Raw genomic sequence first — 18,525 nt, forward strand, 5'->3', positions numbered from 1 at the left:
GTATGCTTTAAGCATTCCTAGGACCACTATGACTTTAATATGAATCTTGGTTTTGTGAGGGACCAGAAATGATAGACAATACAGGTAAGCCCTGGGTTACATATGTCCCAACTTACAAGCAACCCGCTGATACAAATGGCACACCTGTCGCAAGGATGTCTATTCCACATTGGAGGAGAAGAAGAATCAGAGCTTGGGACTTTTTTGACAGTGAATAAATGGCACAGTATTCCAACTTACATACAAATTCAACTTAAGAACAATCCTATAGTTTCTATTTTCGTCATTAACCAGGGACTACCTGTATTCAAAACATGTTTTTCACTGTACAATAACTAATTTTATTTATTGCTTTCGGTATCCCCAGTGGATTGATTTTATCAGATTCCTGCTTGGCAAGAAAGTTAGGAAGTTAGGCACAGGATGTAAATAAAAATCCAAGACCTCAGCCTTTACTATGCTATCCAATACCAATATGCTCTGGCATGAACAAGTACTCACCCCTTCCTGATTTTCTATGTGTGCATAACATTTAACCTTCTGATCTATACTATAGAGATACGGTAGACTATACTCAGTACTATATACGACTTACATAAACACAATACACAGTTTTGGGACACTGACTTTCATTTAGTAAAAGGAAAAAAAAAATGACCTCACGATACCCATATTCTATGGTTAAAAAAAAAAAATTTGAAAAAAAACACAAAAACAGTTGCTTAGTTAACCATTTAAGCCTCCTAGACGTAGCTGCTCCCGCAGCCGATTGCGCACGCGTGCTCCCGGTCCGCTGATCGTTAGCCCAGGAATCAATCAATCGGGCCATGGTGCCCGATGATTGATTCCTCTCCCCTGCAGAAAAAGCAATGGCTTCTCTCGGAAGCCTCGCTTTTTCTGTACTTGCGTCCCTCTAAGCGTACATGTTACGCTTAGAGTGACGTCATGTAAACAAACTCATGGCTGCCATCTTGTGGCCAAAAAGTAAAACTACATCTAAACGCAAAAAAAATAAATAAAAATCAACACATATTTACCTAAAAAAATTACTATTTACATCCCACCCTCCCAAAAATACCCAAATAAAATGTTTAACAAAAAAAAACCCCCAAAAAAAATTACAATAAAAAAAACCAAAACAATATTTACCTAAGGGTCTAAACTTTTTAAATATCAATTCAAAGATGGCATATTTCTATTTTTTTTAATTATAAGCTTGTAAATAGGGATGGATGCAAAACAGAAAAAATGCACCTTTATTTCCAAATAAAATATTGTCGCCATACATTGTGATAGGGACATAATTTAAATGGTGTAATAACCGGGACAAATGGGCAAATACAATACGTGAGTTTTAATTATGGAGGTGTAACGATCGGTGTCAGCACACAGAGAGAATCTGATTATTGGTGATCTGCAGAATCACCAAGAATACAGATATGACTAACCTCTGGACACCTATATAGTGTGAGTGCTTGGTGCAACAGTAATGACTTTGAGTAGGACCACCCGAGGAGCAGGCGGCCCTTGGCAGTATGAGGAATACCTCCCTCTGGGAAGTATGAAGACCTTCCAGCAGCCTGAGACTTCCAAAGGGGTGGAGCCCCAGGCTGAATAGTAGGAAGGCCCTGTGGCTAGTGACACCTGGAAGGTTGGCGTCGCAAACAGGTCTGGAGACTAATCTCTCAATGGAGAGGGATAGCTCTCAAGGTCGGGCAAGCCAGGTCGGCAACACACGGGCAGATAAAGTACAAAGACAGAAGGCTGATTCGGTAACCAGGGGCAGGCAGGGTCGGCAACAGGTAATCAGATATGCGTAGGTACCGAATCAGAAAGTCAGGAATGCAATAGGTCATTACAGATATCAAACAATGCCTAGTCTTGGGTGTGAGGTCCGTGTTCTCAACACCCTGGAACTAGTCTGAAGTATAACACAATAATAATACAGAAGTTATCTGGCTCAGTGTGAATTCCCAGGTCCTCCTGGTTCTAACACACTGTGGGATCTGACTATGGTCTGAGTGCTTTCACGTAAGTGTTCGCAACGGCAGACAACTTGAGACTGACCAGCAATAACTATATATAGAGCGGCGCTCCCCGGCGCCACCCACCTCTGATCAGCCAATGGCCACTTGCTCTGCGATCAGCTGACCGACCTGGTCAGCTCATCCCTCCTCGTTTGCCATAAAGGTTCTGCCTCTCAGCGTGCGTGAGTAGTCCTCAATCTGTGTGCACTAACAGACCCAGCCACATCAGACGCACGCTGCTGCGTGCAAACAGCCGAGCTGGACGCGGAATCAGCCGCCTTGCTGTCAGTGCGCGCGGCGGCTTTTCCGCAATCTATTACAGGAGGCATGTATTATTTTAAAACTATAATGGCTGAAAACTGAGAAATTATTTTTTTACGTTAACATGCATTTATAGTAAAGTGGCTCTTAGCAAAATGTACCAACCAAAGAAAGCCTAATTGGTGGCGGAAAAAACAAGATATAGATCAGTTCATTGTGATAAGTAGTGATAAAGTTATAAGCTAATGAATGGGAGGTGAACATTGCTCGGATGCATAAAGTGAAAACGACTGAGGGGTGAAGTGGTTAATCCATCATCGATCTAGATTTCAGTTATATCTGGTAAAAGTTATACAACACATACCCCTGCTTTATTACTGGCAGCTCTACTGTACTAACATGTCTTTTAAAGAGAACCTTTCCAGCAATGTGAAGCTTCATATTCATAAGGCCAAGCTCACACTACAAATAACAATCGCTTAGTGATTGTGATTTTGCAAGTGATTGTCCAAGGGATTTGGAAGTGATGTGCGATGTTTGCAATATTCTTTCGAGCACAGTGGCTCAGAAAATGCTGTTTGCATGCTGAAATATAAACTAGCCATAAGGCCTCATTTACACTTTGTGTTTCTGTGCGCATAAACTGTACTGTACATAAACTGATGTTCCCACTCATGCTCTGTGCAGGACTGAATTATGATGATGTACTGCTTGCATGCATTTTTGTCCACAATGCAGCACTGTCTAATCCATTGTCCGTGAATGGGATTGGCACTGCAACGGAAACTGACGCAGGTGCCATGTTTTGTGATGTAAGCGCAGGGCTGCTGCATTGCATAGTGTGAATGAGCCTAAAGTCTCTAGCAAGCAGCACACCCTGCCTTAATCAGAAGAAACTCAAGAAGAGCTAAGAAAGTAGTTTTATTGAAATTTATCAGTCAGGAAAGGGCTACAAAGCAGTTCCTAAAACCCTCCAGCAAATCCCCATGAGAGCCATCGTGTCGCTACAAAGCAGTTCCTAAAACCTTCCAGCGAATCCCCATGAGAGCCATCATCTCGCTACAAAGCAGTTCCTAGAATCTTCCAGCGAATCACCATCACCAATCTCGCTTCAAAGAAAAAATACATTTCCAGTGAATCGCCATGAGCGCCATTATCTCGCTACAAAGCACTTCCTAGAACCTTCCAGCGAATCACAACGAAAGCCATCACTAGCCATCTCACTACAAAACAGTTCTTAAAACCTCCTAGGGAATCGCCAAGAGAGCCATCATCTCGCTACAAAGCAGTTCATAAAACCCTCCAGCGAATCACCATAAAAGAAATCTTGCTAGAAAGCAATTCCTAAAGCCCTCCGGCGAATCACCATGAAAGTCATGTTGATACAAAACTGTTCCTAAAACCCTCCAACAAATCACCATTAGAGCCATCATCTCGCTACAAAACAGTTCCTAAAACCTCCCAGGGAATCTCCATGAGAGCCACCATCTCATTACAAAGCAGTTCCTAAAACCTTCTAGCGAATCATGTGAGAACCATCATCTCGCTTCAAAGAAGTTCCTAAAGCCTCCCTATAAATCACCATGAGAGCCATCATCTCGATACAAAGCAGTTCCTAAAACCCTCCAGCAAATCGGCATGAGAACCATCATCTTACTGCAAAGCCGTTCCTAAAACCTGGAGTTGCTGCTGGACAAGAGAGTATAAGATTTAGGAAGGTCTGAGGGCCACCATAAGTGCCCCAAACGCTCTGTCTGGCTCGCTGTGCCCAACAACAGTGAGTCATCCTGTGTTGTGGGGGGGGGAACCCCTTTATCCACTTATAAAAGTGAAGAGCTTGAATGAGCGGTGTCTGTAAAGTTGAAATTGGGACATAACAAGCTGTTTCCATATAGACTGTTTATTTACCACTGAGCGCAATATATTGGCTAACCGCCATAGTGACATTTACTGAATGGGGAAACCACCGCAGGAATCTGTTGCGATCCACAGTGGGGAAGGGGGGTGCGTGAGACTGCTAGCAGTATATCGCTATCTTAAACTGTGTTTCACTGTAACACTAATTTCTGGTTTTGCACAGGAGGTCTTCTCTCTACTAGTTCCTAAAACCTTCCAGCGAATCACCATGAGAGCTATCACCTCGCTACAAAGCAGCTCCTAAAACCCTCCAGCAAATCCCCATGAGAGCCATCATCTTGCTACGAAGCAGATCCTAAAACCCCCCAGCGAATCGCCATAAGAGCCACCATCTCGCTACAAAGCAGTACCTAAAACCCTCCAGAGAATCGCCATGAGAGCCATCTTCTCACTACATGGCAGTTTCTAAAACCTTCCAGCAAATCTTCATGAGAGCCAACATCTCCAAATGAACAGTGGGAAATCTGCCCAGGGATGGCACAAGCAAAACTTCTTACAGGGCACAAAAAAAGTTCTCAGTGTCCCCTCTGCGGTCCGGCTGGCAGCCCCGTTAGTGTGGAAACTTCCACCAAAGTTGTCCGCAACTACGCATGCGCTGCCCCGTAAGCCTCCTCCACCTCAAAAGATGGGATTGTGCATGTGCAGGAGGCTTACAGCGCTGTGCACGTGATCAAGATAGGAGCACAGTTTTGGATGACTTTGGCCGAAGTCGCCACACTAATGGGGCCTCCAGCAGGCCCACGGAGAGGACCTTCAGGACACCGAGGGACCTCCCGGGCTACAGTGGGCTGGAGGTAGCGCCAGGCTTGAGGGATCAAGTCCCGATCGGTTCAGGTGATTAGAGTTATGCATGTGTGCCTTGCAGTGTACACACACTTAAGGGGCCCATACACTGGTTGATTTCGGTCAGATCGATCGGAAATCGATTGCAGATCAATCGATTTGATCTATCTGACAGGATGGAAAATCTAGGTCGATCTGCTGCTGGTAGAAGATCAATGGCCCATAGAGTTGCGTTGGATCTAATGGTCCAATTATGCATTTAGATCGATTTTCAATAGATTTCCAATAGATTTCATTCTGAATTCTGTTGGAAATCTGTTCCTAGTGTGTGGCACACATCAGATAGATTCCAGTCAGATTCAACTTGACAGGCATCTGACAGAAATCTATCTGATGGTCAAATCTGCTGTAAATCTAGAAGTGTATGACTACCTTTAGACTATGGCTTAATTAACATTAATTCTCTAGCTGGTAACAAAGAAAATATTTTTGATGAAGCAGCTTTCACTAATTACTGGTTTGCTTTAGGTGTAAAGGTGGCCATACACTTATAAATTTGCAGCAGTTTTGACCATCAGATATATGCCTGTCAAGTCTAATCTGACAGGAATCTATTTGATGTGTGCCACACACTAGGGACAGATTTCCAATGGATTTCAGAATGAAATCTATTGAAAATCGATCTAAATGCATTATTGTACCATTAGATCCAATGCAACTCTATGGGACATTGATCTGCTGCTGGTAGATCTTGCATCTTCCATAGATCTTTCATCCTGTCAGATATATCAAATCCATTGAAATCGGCCACAAATCCATAGATCGATAGATTTGAAATAATCGATTTCTGATCGATTCTATGGCATTGATCGCTGAAATCAACCACTGTATGGCCCCCTTAAGAATGGAGACCTTGAAAACGGTAAAATGATTTGATATGGGGATTCATTGTTTGCAGCTACCTACTAAACAGAATGATTAATGGGAAAACTTCTTTTACAGCCATAGTGAATACTTGCCCTCGCAGGCCTTCTGATCTCCAACATGCAAGCCAGACATGAGGAAAAAATAGCATAAGCTTTAAAATAAGGGAAGCTTATAGGCCAGTCTCTATGATTAACCAGGACATCAAAATCATGACAAAAATAATGGATGACAGGTTGGCTCTCTTGATGTCCAAGCTGATCAATCCAGAACAGGTAGGATTTATAAAGGGGAGAGCGGCAGTAACTAACATTAGGAAAGTGCTGATAGCCTTAGAACACACTACAGCATATCCACGCATGGGAAAATCCAACGCTATAATAACCTTTGATGCCGAAAAAGCGTTTGATGCTGTAAATTGGACATGGGCTACCAAAGTGCTGAGGGGAATGGGTTTCCAGGGAGCCTTCCTTAAAATGTTCTCTCTTTTATATAAAGAACTGATGGCCCGCATATTTACAGCTGGCTTTTTATCCCAACCTGTGAAGTTGCAAAGGGGGACTAGACAGGGATGTCCCCTGTCCCCCCTGCTGTTCAACATGGCCTTAGAGCCCTTAGCTTGACTACTGCACAAAGAAATTGGGGGTATCCAGATTGGTCAGCTGAAACTTGTATAAACCTTATTTGCGAATGATCTTCTAATATTTTCAGCAGATCCAGGCACGGACCTCTTAAAGCTCTTAAAATCATACAGGAAGTGGGGCAACATTCAGGGTTTAAAATTGTCAATAAAAGCAAGATCTTACCTTTATCAAAATTTGCTGACCACTAGTAATTCGAGGGGCTGGGATTGAAAATGGCAGGGGAGAAGATCAGATACTTGGGAATTGATATAGGAAGGGAACCTAGCTCCCTATACTCATATAATATCTCTCCATTGGTTAAAGCAGTCATATCACAACTGCAAGGTTGGAACAATATCCCCCTAGGGATAATGGGGAGATCTGCCTTAATAAAAATGATTAGCTTTGGCAGGCTTCTTTACCCAATGCAAGTATTACCATTGCTATGGAAACATGTAGATATAGCAGCACTAAACAAAGCCTTTAGTAAATTCGTTTGGAACAACAGGAGACCCCGCATAAAGCTAAGCAGACTGCAACTCCCAAAGGTGATGGGAGGCCTGGGCTTTCCAAACATAAGAAAATATAATCTGTCGTGTGTTTTTCGACATACTCGGGACTGGATAATGGGCACAGAAGAATTTTCCAATACTACCTTGGAGGGACATGTTGCCGAGCCCTTCGACCTAATTGGTATTCTACATACTGGTTGGGCTGATATACCACTGCTTTTGAAACAGATCTATAGAGACACCCTTATAGCCTGGAGGGAAATCGGAAAACTATTTGGTCTTCCATGGAGAATTTCTAAATGCACCCCCTTCAAGGGTAATCCGGGTTTTCAACCAGGCCTAATGCATCTAAATGATCTTAGATGGAAGGACAGGGGTATCACTAAATTGGGAAATCTACTAGAGTTAAGAACACACAAGTGGTTAACGTTTGCGGAGGTGGCTCAGCAATATGGTATCCCTAAATCAGACTTTCTAGCATATAGACAGGTCAGATCATTCGTGGGAGCTCAGATAAGAGAAATCTCGGTATTCGCCCGTATTCACCCTTTTGACAAATTTCTGAGGCCAGAGGGTGCCAAAAAGTCGCTATCAGACATCCAAAAGGAACTGGCCAATTTAGGGGCCCAACAACTGGCCGTCAGAAATATGACAAAATGGAATACATGTTTAACAGTCCCAGACTTAGAACAGAGGATAATAGATGGGAATAATTGCGTCAGGCAAACAATTGTAAGTGAGAGATGGAGCGAATCACACCTGCTTATAATATTCCATGCTAAATACGCATTCAACATCAGATATCATTATTCAAGCTGACATGTTCCATGGTTTATGGAACTGTCCAATGATACAAAGTTATTGGGATGAGGTATTGAAATATGCTAAGAGAATAGGCAAGGTTACTGTACCAAAAGACCCTATGATCTTATTGTTCAACTCCATTGCGAAGGAAGACAATACACTCAAAGTCTCCACTTTATTACATGTTTTATTTATAGCAGCCAGGAAAGTACTATACAACAGATGGATCTACCCTACTCCCCCAACTATTTGGGACCTACAGGAGGAACTAAGACATCTTATGCTGTTAGAGAAGTTGGACGCTAGCCTAAAAAAGGGAAAGGGCACCAAAAAGTTCTTCAAAAAATCGAAACCTTTCATATTGGATTTCTTCTCGGACACAGATCTGAACAAAATCGTAACACCGTTTAAATACACCACATGGTACTTGAAAGCGCACATATCTGGCACGCTAGGACGCTTGGACTTTGGCGTTTGACCGATGATCTAGTATGCGGATCTAACAAAGTCAATCAACCAAGTCAAAGACTTCCACTTAGTTATAGTATGATCAGAGAGTGGTGGTGGGGGGGGGGCTTAGGGTGGTCAAGGGCGGGTAGGGAGGGGAAAATAACCACTTTAGTTACGCCAATGTATGTTGCATTGTAACACTAATCTGCCCGCTTTGTGTCTTTGTGGATAAACACTGTTGAAAATCAATAAAAACATGTTTAAAAAAAAAAAAAAGGGAAGCACAGGTACTGCACATTGCATCCAATTGTCTGCAGTCCTGTTCTAGAAATATTGACGTTTGGTATCTCATTGTTATGGCTGCTGTCATTGTTGGTAAGCAGCATTGGTAGTGCTCTGCCTCGGATGCTGACAGGCACAATGCTGATGTGTTACTAATTTTTGTCTTCATAATGTAGGAAGTTGTGGTTATGTGCCACTGCCAACTACCATGATACCACAAAAGAGGGTGCGGAAAGAAAGTAAAGCTATCAGCATTATTTCTGCTGCTTGCGTAATACTATCTGCGCAAGATGTAAACAATGGTGCTGTCAGCAGATTTTTCATCTTATTGTTTTCATTTCTGTCACTGGACTCTACAGAGCAGAGGCATTCACACCTGCCCCTGTTTAACTCAGGATTGAACTTTATTATTATTATTATCATCCCAATCAGTAGCCGATACCCATTTTCCCACAAGAAATCTTAAGTTTAGCTTGACTTAGAAAAGGTAAACTAGAAAGGTACAGAATAATCAGTACACAAGACACAGAACATTTATATTGAGCTTTTCTCCTCCAGGCGGACACAATGGGCTCTATTCACAATGACTTCCCGCATGCGGTAAAGTACATGCGGGAAATTAGCGACCAAAACAACGGCATGTTCACATTCACAAAATTTTCCTCATGTTTTTTCCACATGCTGAAAAAGTGCGGTAAATGTGCAGTATTAATACGGAAAAAGTTCCGCAAAAGTCAGTATTTTCCGCAAAAAATCCAAATTCACAAAACATTTCAGGCGCATTATTTCAGTGTTATTTACCGATTTTTCTTTTTTTTTTTTTTTTTAATCACCTACAAGTAGTAGGTGATATATTTCGCATCTCATTGGCTTAAATGAAGTCTGGAGGCTTAAGGGCTGGGCTTGCAGGACTTTTTTAAAAAACAATTTTTCATGCAACCTTTTTTACCGCATGTTTATCGCAAGTTTAATAGCTGTTTACGCACTTTTTTTACCGCATGCGGAAAACATGCGGAAAATTTTAGTGAATGCGGAAAAAATGTGGAGTTTACCGCTGGCGGTAAAAAATCCTTTACCGCATGCCTCTTTGTGAGTAGAGCCCAATGCGCCAGAGCTGCAGCCACTAGGGTGCACTCAGTAGGCAGTAGCAGTGATGAGAAGTCTTGCCCAAGGTCTCCTCACTGAATAGGTGCTGACTTACTGAACAGGAAGAGCCGAGGTTTGAACCCTTGTCTCCTGCATCAGAGGCAGAGCCCTTAACTAGTACACAATTAAAACCTGTAATTATCACTAGTACATTTTCAAAAGTACCATTGTTATGAAAAATAAAAGCTTCCCCAGCCAGCCTTCCACGCTGCATCCTCCCTTGAGCTGGAAAATGCTTCTAGTCCCAACCCAGTAGTGAAACCTGCAAGCAACAACGTGAACTGTGTCTACACAGTAGCACTGACTGTTCTGGTGGAATTGCCTAATTATAACCTATTATATCCTGGTCTTCAAATGATGAGAATAAACAGTTTACAATAACCTTGTAAAAATGTCTGACAGCAGACCCGCCTCCCACACATTATAAACTATATTTCCTAGGCTGAATGAGGCATGAAATGAAAAAAGAAGGGGTCACAGTGCACTTACCTGTATATACTCTTGTATAAGCTGTCCCGTGTACGTACTGACCACCCAACTTCTGCCCCTGAAAATACCTAATAATGTGTGGACCAAGGAAAAGCTGACCCCCCCCCCTCCCCCCATGTCTTCCCTCCCTGTATGTAGGGCAGAGTGCCTCCCCTGTATGTGGTGCATGTGATGCAGAGTGAAGCATGCTTGCAGAGTGTATGTATGTGATTATGTAGTATATGTATATTCAGCAGTGTATGTGATGCAGAGTGCTGTGAAGTGTACCTCTCCTCGTCGGCCATCTTCCCGTCTCCCTTGCAGCTCTGTATTTGCTAGAGATCCAGGCTTCAGTGTCTTCTGGCCTCTGGGCAGCCATCTTCTCATCTCCCTTAGGGCCCATTCTCACTGGAGCAATTAGCGGGCGATTCCTGCTAATTGCCAACAAGGACTAGTGCTTCAAATACTAACTTTACGGCAGTGATCTCACTGCCGTGATTGCCGCTGATCGCGGGTGATTTGTGATTATGGCAATTGCGAAACATGCTACATACAGCATTTTACCGCGATTCTTGTGCGATCACAATCATTCAAAAATCGCGAGAGTGTATAGTGATTTTACCATGTTAATCACGTTAAAATTACCCGCACAAAATGACTACAAGTGAGAACGGGCCCTTATAGCTTTGTACTCCCCGCTGACATCTACTGGCCGAGTACAGAACTGCAAAGGAAACCAGAAGTGGCTCCCTGGGACAAGAAGAAAGTGAATCCTGGACATCTAGCGAAAGAGAGCTGCACGGGAGATGCTGCCAGGTATTAGGAGAGGTAACTACAGTATTCCCACACATGACTCGCATATAAGCCAACCACACACACACTTTTTGGACACTTTGTGTCCCACAGATTCGGCTGATAAGCGAGTATATACGTATGTCATTGTGCCTTTACTGCCCAGTATAGAAGTTAAGGAGCTCAGCTCAGATTTTAATTTTTTTTTTTTTTAATTTTGGAATTGCTCATTCATTTCACATGTAGTTTTCAATACGGTATCAAGTGCTAAAAGCATATTTTTCCATCATGTGATCAGTTTTTGCTGTTCAGGCTTGTGATGCTTGGTGAAACTGTACAGGTTATTAGGAAGGAATGTCATTAGCTCAGTACTCCCCAGTCATAACTCTCCTTCTCTCTGCTGGTTTGGCCTGGGTCAGGACAGCTCTCTGGCTTCGTTCTCTGCTCCTCCAGCGGCATTACTTATGTGTGACACACTCCAGACTTTACATCACGGGATATTCTGCTTTCTGCTCCCTGACCAGCTGCAGCTGTTACACACAAATTAAAATCATTTGCATGCAATGGCGGAATAATAGCACTGCAGCACTAAAACAAGCCAAAAGAAAATTAGCCTGGATTAAAGTAGTTTGACATTTTGTTATTTCCAGTGACTTGCAACTTCCATGACTACTGCAAAACTCCCTTACCAAACACGTCAAATCCCCTTGTAGGATTAAAGATGGACTACAAGAGGTTGTCTGTAAACAGCTGTCATCACACGCCAGCAAAGCTTTTGTGCAGTATTCTGATGTGCAGCAGCAATCCTCAGTGTTGTCAGTCCTCCAGGCCACACAGATTCTCCAGCATGGAAAGCAACATGTCTGATACCTGAATCCAAAGGGATATACAGGTTACTGTTATCCCTCTTATGCTGATCTGTTGGCTTCAGTGGGTTGAGGTTGCTGGTGTGGTATAATCAGTCAGGCACAGTCTGCACACCTCAACTTCATACTAGTTTTGTGTTAGTAAAGAACTGTTAGTTACACCTATGTAATGTGTATAGCCAGATTTGATTTCTAAAGCTCAAATTGCTCATTTTTGCGGGCATGGAATCTACACTCTGATATACTCTGAAGTACACATTGACCAGTACTTTCCATCTTCCTGCAAGAATAGTTCAATGTAAAGAGCAGACCTCTGTTACTCACTACAACAGGTTTCTCAGCCAAGGTTCCTTGAGTACTCTGCAGGGGTTCCCTGGCATTTTCCCCCATCGTGGGGAAAGTATAATAGGGCACATTATAATAGGGGGTACTGTAAAACAAGCACTAAATTGGGTGTCAGAATAATAATGAGCACAGAATAATCAGGGTCAGAATAATAATGAACACATTTATAAAAAGCACTAGGGTAAGGAGAAATTATGAGCGGTAGTGTAATAGGGGGTTGTGAAATAAACAGCCACACCAGCTTTTAAAGAACATGCCTCCTGAAAAATAAATGCAGAGGTTCCTCGGGATAAAAAAAAAATGTTTCCAAGGGTTCCTTGAGATCCAAACGTTATTTACAGGGCTCCTCCAAAGTAAGAAGTTTGAGAAAGGCTGCACTCGAATAAGGTCAATGAGTTGCATAATAATAAAGATTATTTAGTATTACTATAATGCTGACATCTTCCGCAGTGCTGTACAGAGCATGTTGTTTTGTCTCTTAACTGTCCCTCAGAGGGGCTCACAATCTAGTCCCTCAATAATGCAGTTTTGCATGCAAGGTTCATGCAGATTGTATGCAACTTGGAATTAGGCACTATGAAGGAATTGCCTGGCAAAATTGCAAGCAAATTCTTGAAAGTTGGGATTATTTGCTTCTCATTGACCTTCTCTAACCACCAGGGATGAGCAGGAAATTTTAATATTGTAATAAAAGTCAAACTGGAGGCAGAAATTACCCTCAATGTGGGTGCCTTTTGTATGAGATTAATGGGGGATTTTTAAATTGCTCTATTTCTGGAAAGCTATCTGATAATAAATACCTGTGGCGTTTTATGATTTTGGCGATCCTGTCGCTCTGGGTATTATATTTGGTCTCAAATGGGATTCAGTTTTGTATCTGTCTCCTAGATCTTTGTCCCTCATTCCGTCTTCTCACCTTGGCACATGCCCTCTGAATAATTTCTGAGGGATAGCCCCTTTTAAATTTGTTCTGCATTTCCTCCATCCTCTCCCCCGTTTGCTCTCGTCCTCCACTATTTTGCCAACTCTTTGTAGTTGGCTGATTGGGACCGACCTCCTTGTGGCCCATGGATGGAAACTCCCATAATACAAAAGGGAGTTCACATCTGTGGGCTTAACGTAGAGGTTGGTGACCAACCTATCACCCTGTCTTGTGACAAGGGTATCAAGGAAACTAACCTAATCTGTGGAATAAATGTACTGTAAGTTTAATATCTCTGCACTGATTTCCTACCTCATCCACGAACTGCTGTAGGGTAGAATGTGGCCCCGCCCACACGCAAAATATGTCGTCTATGTAACGAACCATTGTAGGGCGTGTCTTTTTTAAAATTTTCATTTGTGTATATAAACATCTCTTCATACACGCCCATATATATATTTGCGTAGGACAGAGCCACATTCGACCCCATTGCTGTACCCTGCACCTGCATGTAAAAGGTCTCTTCAAAACGAAAATAGTTATATTTCAACACTATCCTCAATAAGCTACAGATAAATTGTATCTTTGTTGGATCATAGTCAGAGGCTGTCTCCAGCATATATTGGACCCCCTCTATACCCCCATCATGTGGAATGGAGGTACAGAGGCTCTCCACATCCAGTGTTACTAACAAGCACGGACCACTCAAGCATTCCAGGTTTCTGATAATATTCAGGAACATCCGTGTATCGTGTAGATAGCATTTGATGGCCACTACAAATGGTCTAAAAAATTTATCTAAATATTTTGCTATGGGGTGAGGACCGAATCGATCCTCTCCACTATCGGTCGACCCGGTGGGTTTTCTAATCGTTTGTGGATTTTGGGACAGACATAGAAAACAGGTGTGATGGGATGTTCCTGTAAAAGAAAAGTTGCAAGTTTATCATCAATTACATTATCCACGATTGCTGTCTGTACAATATCACTTATCAATTTCTGTATATCTTTCAATGGATCCACTTCCAATACCTGATATGTCGATGTATCAGAGAGCTGTCATTAGACCTCCCCCCGGTACATAGACATATCCATTACTAGCACTGCCCCACCTTTAACCGCTGGCTTGAAGGGAAGGTCCAAGCAAAATAAAAAAATGAGTTTCGCTTACCTGGGGCTTCTACCAGCCCCATGCAGCCATCCTGTGCCCTCATAGTCACTCACTGCTGCTCCAGTCCCCCGCTGGCAGCTTGCCGACCTCGGAGGTCGGCGGGCCGCATTGCGTACATTTTTACGCATTCCCGCTAGTGCAGGAACATTAAAACATACATTTTTACGCGTTAGTGGTTCAATCCGTAAATTTTTACGCCGGCAGAGGATCAGCACAACAGCCAATCACATAGCATTTTTAAAAGGAAGTCAGTATACCATACTGCTTATTACTATCGTATTTATTTAACCCCATTACCTGTGGAGCCTTTGTAGCCTGTGTCCATCATGTGCTATTTATCTTTCCCTGGTGCTTGGAACATGAGGCTGGCAGAGCTTTCGTCTTTGAACTTAGATAACCTCTGGAGGAGATGGGTAGAGGATAAAATAGATCATTACCTTTACTCTTTCTCATCTACTATTGTGCAAGAGGTCATATGAGAGCCATATTGTGAAGGAATACAAAAGTCAGAAAAAGTAGACCTGTAGGTAGATATGGTTTTACAGATTGTATGGTAACCTTCACTTAGAGCTGAACTTATATTAGTGGAGTTTCTCCTATTAGATGAGTTGAACTAGATTGAACCAGAAAAATATTCAGTGCAGAAAAGTAAGGCTTTAGTATAAAGGAAGAATTCTCATACTTGATCTAAACAAAAAAAAAAACGAGTTCTGGGTAAGTGGTAAAATATACAATGGAAATTACCAGTGGCAAAGCTAAGGAGCTGTGGGCCCCGATGCAAGTTTTACATTGGCGCCCCAACAAGCACTCTATACATAACAATTGATACGGCGCACCAAAACCTGCCAATTGCAACTACAGTGTTAGAGGTGCAAGAAGGGGATGGGGAATAGTTTGTTAATGATTACCACTATTCAAAGTATCTATAAAAGTTATTATTATGAGCACAGGACCAATAGAGAGCTAATACTGCAGTTGAGGGAGGGCCCTTCGGGGGCCCCTTTGGCCCAAGGGCCCTGATGCAGTTGCTACCTCTGCACCCCCTATGGCTACGCCCCTGGAAATTTCTGGGAATAATTTTGCAGGTATAGTGGTTTCCTTAGACAGGAAACACACATGCTAGGATTGTGCGTGTGCATTGGCCATTGAATTGCCCCGCTTGGAAAATGCACTTCATTACCATTTATTCGCAGTTTCCATTCACTTTTTCAGTGCTTATTTGAAATCACCCAGCTTTGTGCATTTTTAACGACACAATGCGCACACTTGTAATTACAGTGTATACCACCACAACCCAAAAATTGCAGAACGAATGCAAAAATCGAAGACTGAAAATGCGGTTGCACTAAGAGACCTGGGAATCATGGGGAAAACGCCCCTGCAAGCGTGTTCCCTGCCTTATAACAATGTTCAATTTTGTAATCCCGATACCAAGATAACTATCACAAATCCCACTTATTCTACTATTGTTATAAATCGACTATCACTCTGCTGTATAGACAAAGGGCACCCCCACACTGATGTGGTTATCATTCTGTCCCCTCCTCTCGTCAATAAATGGCCAATGAGACTGACAGCGCTGTAGTGTTGTGCAATGCAGTAGAGCCATACAATGGATTCACTTTCAATTAACTTTTTCTTCTTGCAGTTTATTGATCAAAAGTGTGAGCAGACATGGTTTAATTGATGCTTGATAGATGGGTTCTATCAACATGGAGCTTGCAGCCTGGCATAGGAATCTATCACAACTCAATTTCCAGTCAGAGCAGGATTGACTGCCTTGCTATGTCAGACCATAATAGACCCATAAATGCCTAGCTTCAATGGATCCTGTTTAGCCCTTCCTGGTATTGGCATTGGGGTATTTAAAATCAAATCACAGCGCAAAGGGTGACTAGTGCAGGATTTAAATAACAGAGGCATACAAGATGCGAATGATCTCACCATGTACCATGTTCATGGGCACTGTTATGACCTGCGACAGCCGTTTCGCGTCTCCCTGGATGGTAGGACTTTAAACAAGCATGACCACGTGTCCAGGGAGACGTGAATGCTTCGCAGCTGATTTGTATTGCACATCTGTCTAGATATAACTGCTGGATTGTCCGAATAAACCATATTTTGTTTGTATTTGTATTGGACGGTGCCTGCTTCCTGTTTATTTGCATAGTGTATGTAAAATAATGTTTACTTAACCTCCCTGGCGTTCAATTTCCCCAGGATGTCTGTGCAAAAAATTATCCAATTAATTTTGATAACCTTTTTTTTCCTGTAACTTGCCAAAATGTGTCAAGCAAGGGTCTAGTATACAGTGCAGGAGAGTATTGACGTGTACTTCAATACTGTTCACAGCGTGTTTTGTAGGGATGTGTACAACCGTCAATACCACTAGGGAGGTTAAAGCGGTATAAAACCCTGACATAATATTCAATAAAAACATGTTTTCCTACTTTTTATATGCCATACGGTTATCATATTTGTTTTTGTGCATAAGTATGATTATTCATTTAGAAATTATAAGTTCCCAAAGTACCTGTATATACTCGCATATAAGCCGACCTGCGTATAAGCTGACCCCCCAACTTTTACATCAGAAATCAGGGAAAAATTATTGACTCGCATATAAGCCAGGGGTAGGAAATGCATTGGCTTAAAACTCCAGTAAATGTTCACAATCTACAATTCGACACTGGACTGATGGCAGACAGAGCTCATTGTAAGTACAGTAAATCTCCAGTACAATCTGGAAGTCAGCTGTAGCAAGGACTTGCACATGTGCTCACATTAACATGTGTTAATATTACAATTAGCACATGTGCAAGTCCTGCATACAGTGACTTCAGGATTGTACTGGAGATTTACCCTGCCTAACAAGTTGTGCCTGTGATCAGCCCAGTAATGTCCCTCGACTGCCAGCATATTTTTTTTTTCTTTTTCAGTAGTCCAGGAGCCCTCTTTCACCTCCATGCCTCTCACACTGTCAAACTTTTCAGTTGTGGACACTCACCTTATGCAGGGCCCTGAGTGGAGTGTGCAGCCAACAGAGTGGAGTAAATGTCATCAAGTGCAGCCGGGTTGAGTGGATACAGAGCGGGCAGGTTTTGCCGGCATGACGATCCTGGATTACTGTAGCATGTGCAGCGCCGCTCACTATTGCAGTGATAAGCGGCTGGTAAGAGAATAGACAGTGGGCAGGCTTTGCAGGCCACCTGGAGTCAGAGCAACTGTAGCGCTGCACAGTTTTGCAGCGATGAGCAGAAGAAGAGCGGGCGGATTTTTCATAGCAAGCCGGGAGATATCTAATGTGCAGAGCTATGATGATCCAGAGAGAGCGTGGTGCGTGACGTCAGCTCTGTCTGATCCCTATGACACCCTCTAGCGGTGTCTTGAGACTCTCACAATGAGTCTCAAGACACTGCTAGAGGCCATAATAGAGATGAGACACAGAGCTGACGTCACACACCACGCTCTCTCCGGATCACAGCGCTACATATTAGATATCTCCCGGCTTGCTATGCAAAATCCTCCCGCTCTTCTTCCGCTCATCGCTGCAAAACTGTGCAGCGCTACAGTTGCTCTGACTCCAGGTGGCCTGCAAAGCCTACCCGCTCTGTCTGCTCTTACCGGCCGCTCATCACTGCAATAGTGAGCGGCGCTGCACATGCCACAGTAATCCAGGATCGTCATGCCGGCAAAACCTGCCCGCTCTGTATCCACTCAACCGCCTGCACTAGATGACATTTACTCCACTCTGTTGGCTACACACTCCACTCAGGGCCCTGCATAAGGTGAGTGTCCACACCTGAAAAGTTTGACTCTCATATAAGCCGACAGGGGGACTTTTGAGCACATTTTTTGTGCTCAAAAATTTGGCTTATATGCGAGTATATACGGTACACTTTTTTTTTTTCTCTGAGAGCTGACTTTGCATTTAATTTATAACTGCTTTATTCATGTTCTAACGTAAGCAGAAATGCTTTCTGATTGTCTGACTTTGTTCAGCAGAGCCTGCAGTGTCAGAGAAGTGTTTATTTACATTCCTCACTTGATACAATTAAATACAAGATAACATTATCTGCACTTCTGATGCCCAGCTTTGCTGGCAGGGAACTTCTAAGTCTTGTGTGTAACCCTTTGAATGCTGTTCTAGTAAAAAAAAAATGCTGTTTGTATATAATATGCTGTAAATAATCTATTAGGCCTGGTGCACACCAAAAACCGCTAGCAGATCC

General features: G+C 42.7%; 1 protein-coding gene across 5 annotated transcripts in view; it reads left to right on the forward strand.

The window, feature by feature from the left end:
- The window catches only part of DIPK1A (divergent protein kinase domain 1A), a 228,858-nt gene that overhangs the window by 179,488 nt on the left and 30,845 nt on the right, over positions 1-18,525 (forward strand). The gene's annotated exons all lie outside the window — the stretch shown is intronic.

This window comes from Hyperolius riggenbachi, chromosome 6, assembly GCF_040937935.1.
Source record: "Hyperolius riggenbachi isolate aHypRig1 chromosome 6, aHypRig1.pri, whole genome shotgun sequence".
Classification (NCBI taxonomy): domain Eukaryota; kingdom Metazoa; phylum Chordata; class Amphibia; order Anura; family Hyperoliidae; genus Hyperolius; species Hyperolius riggenbachi.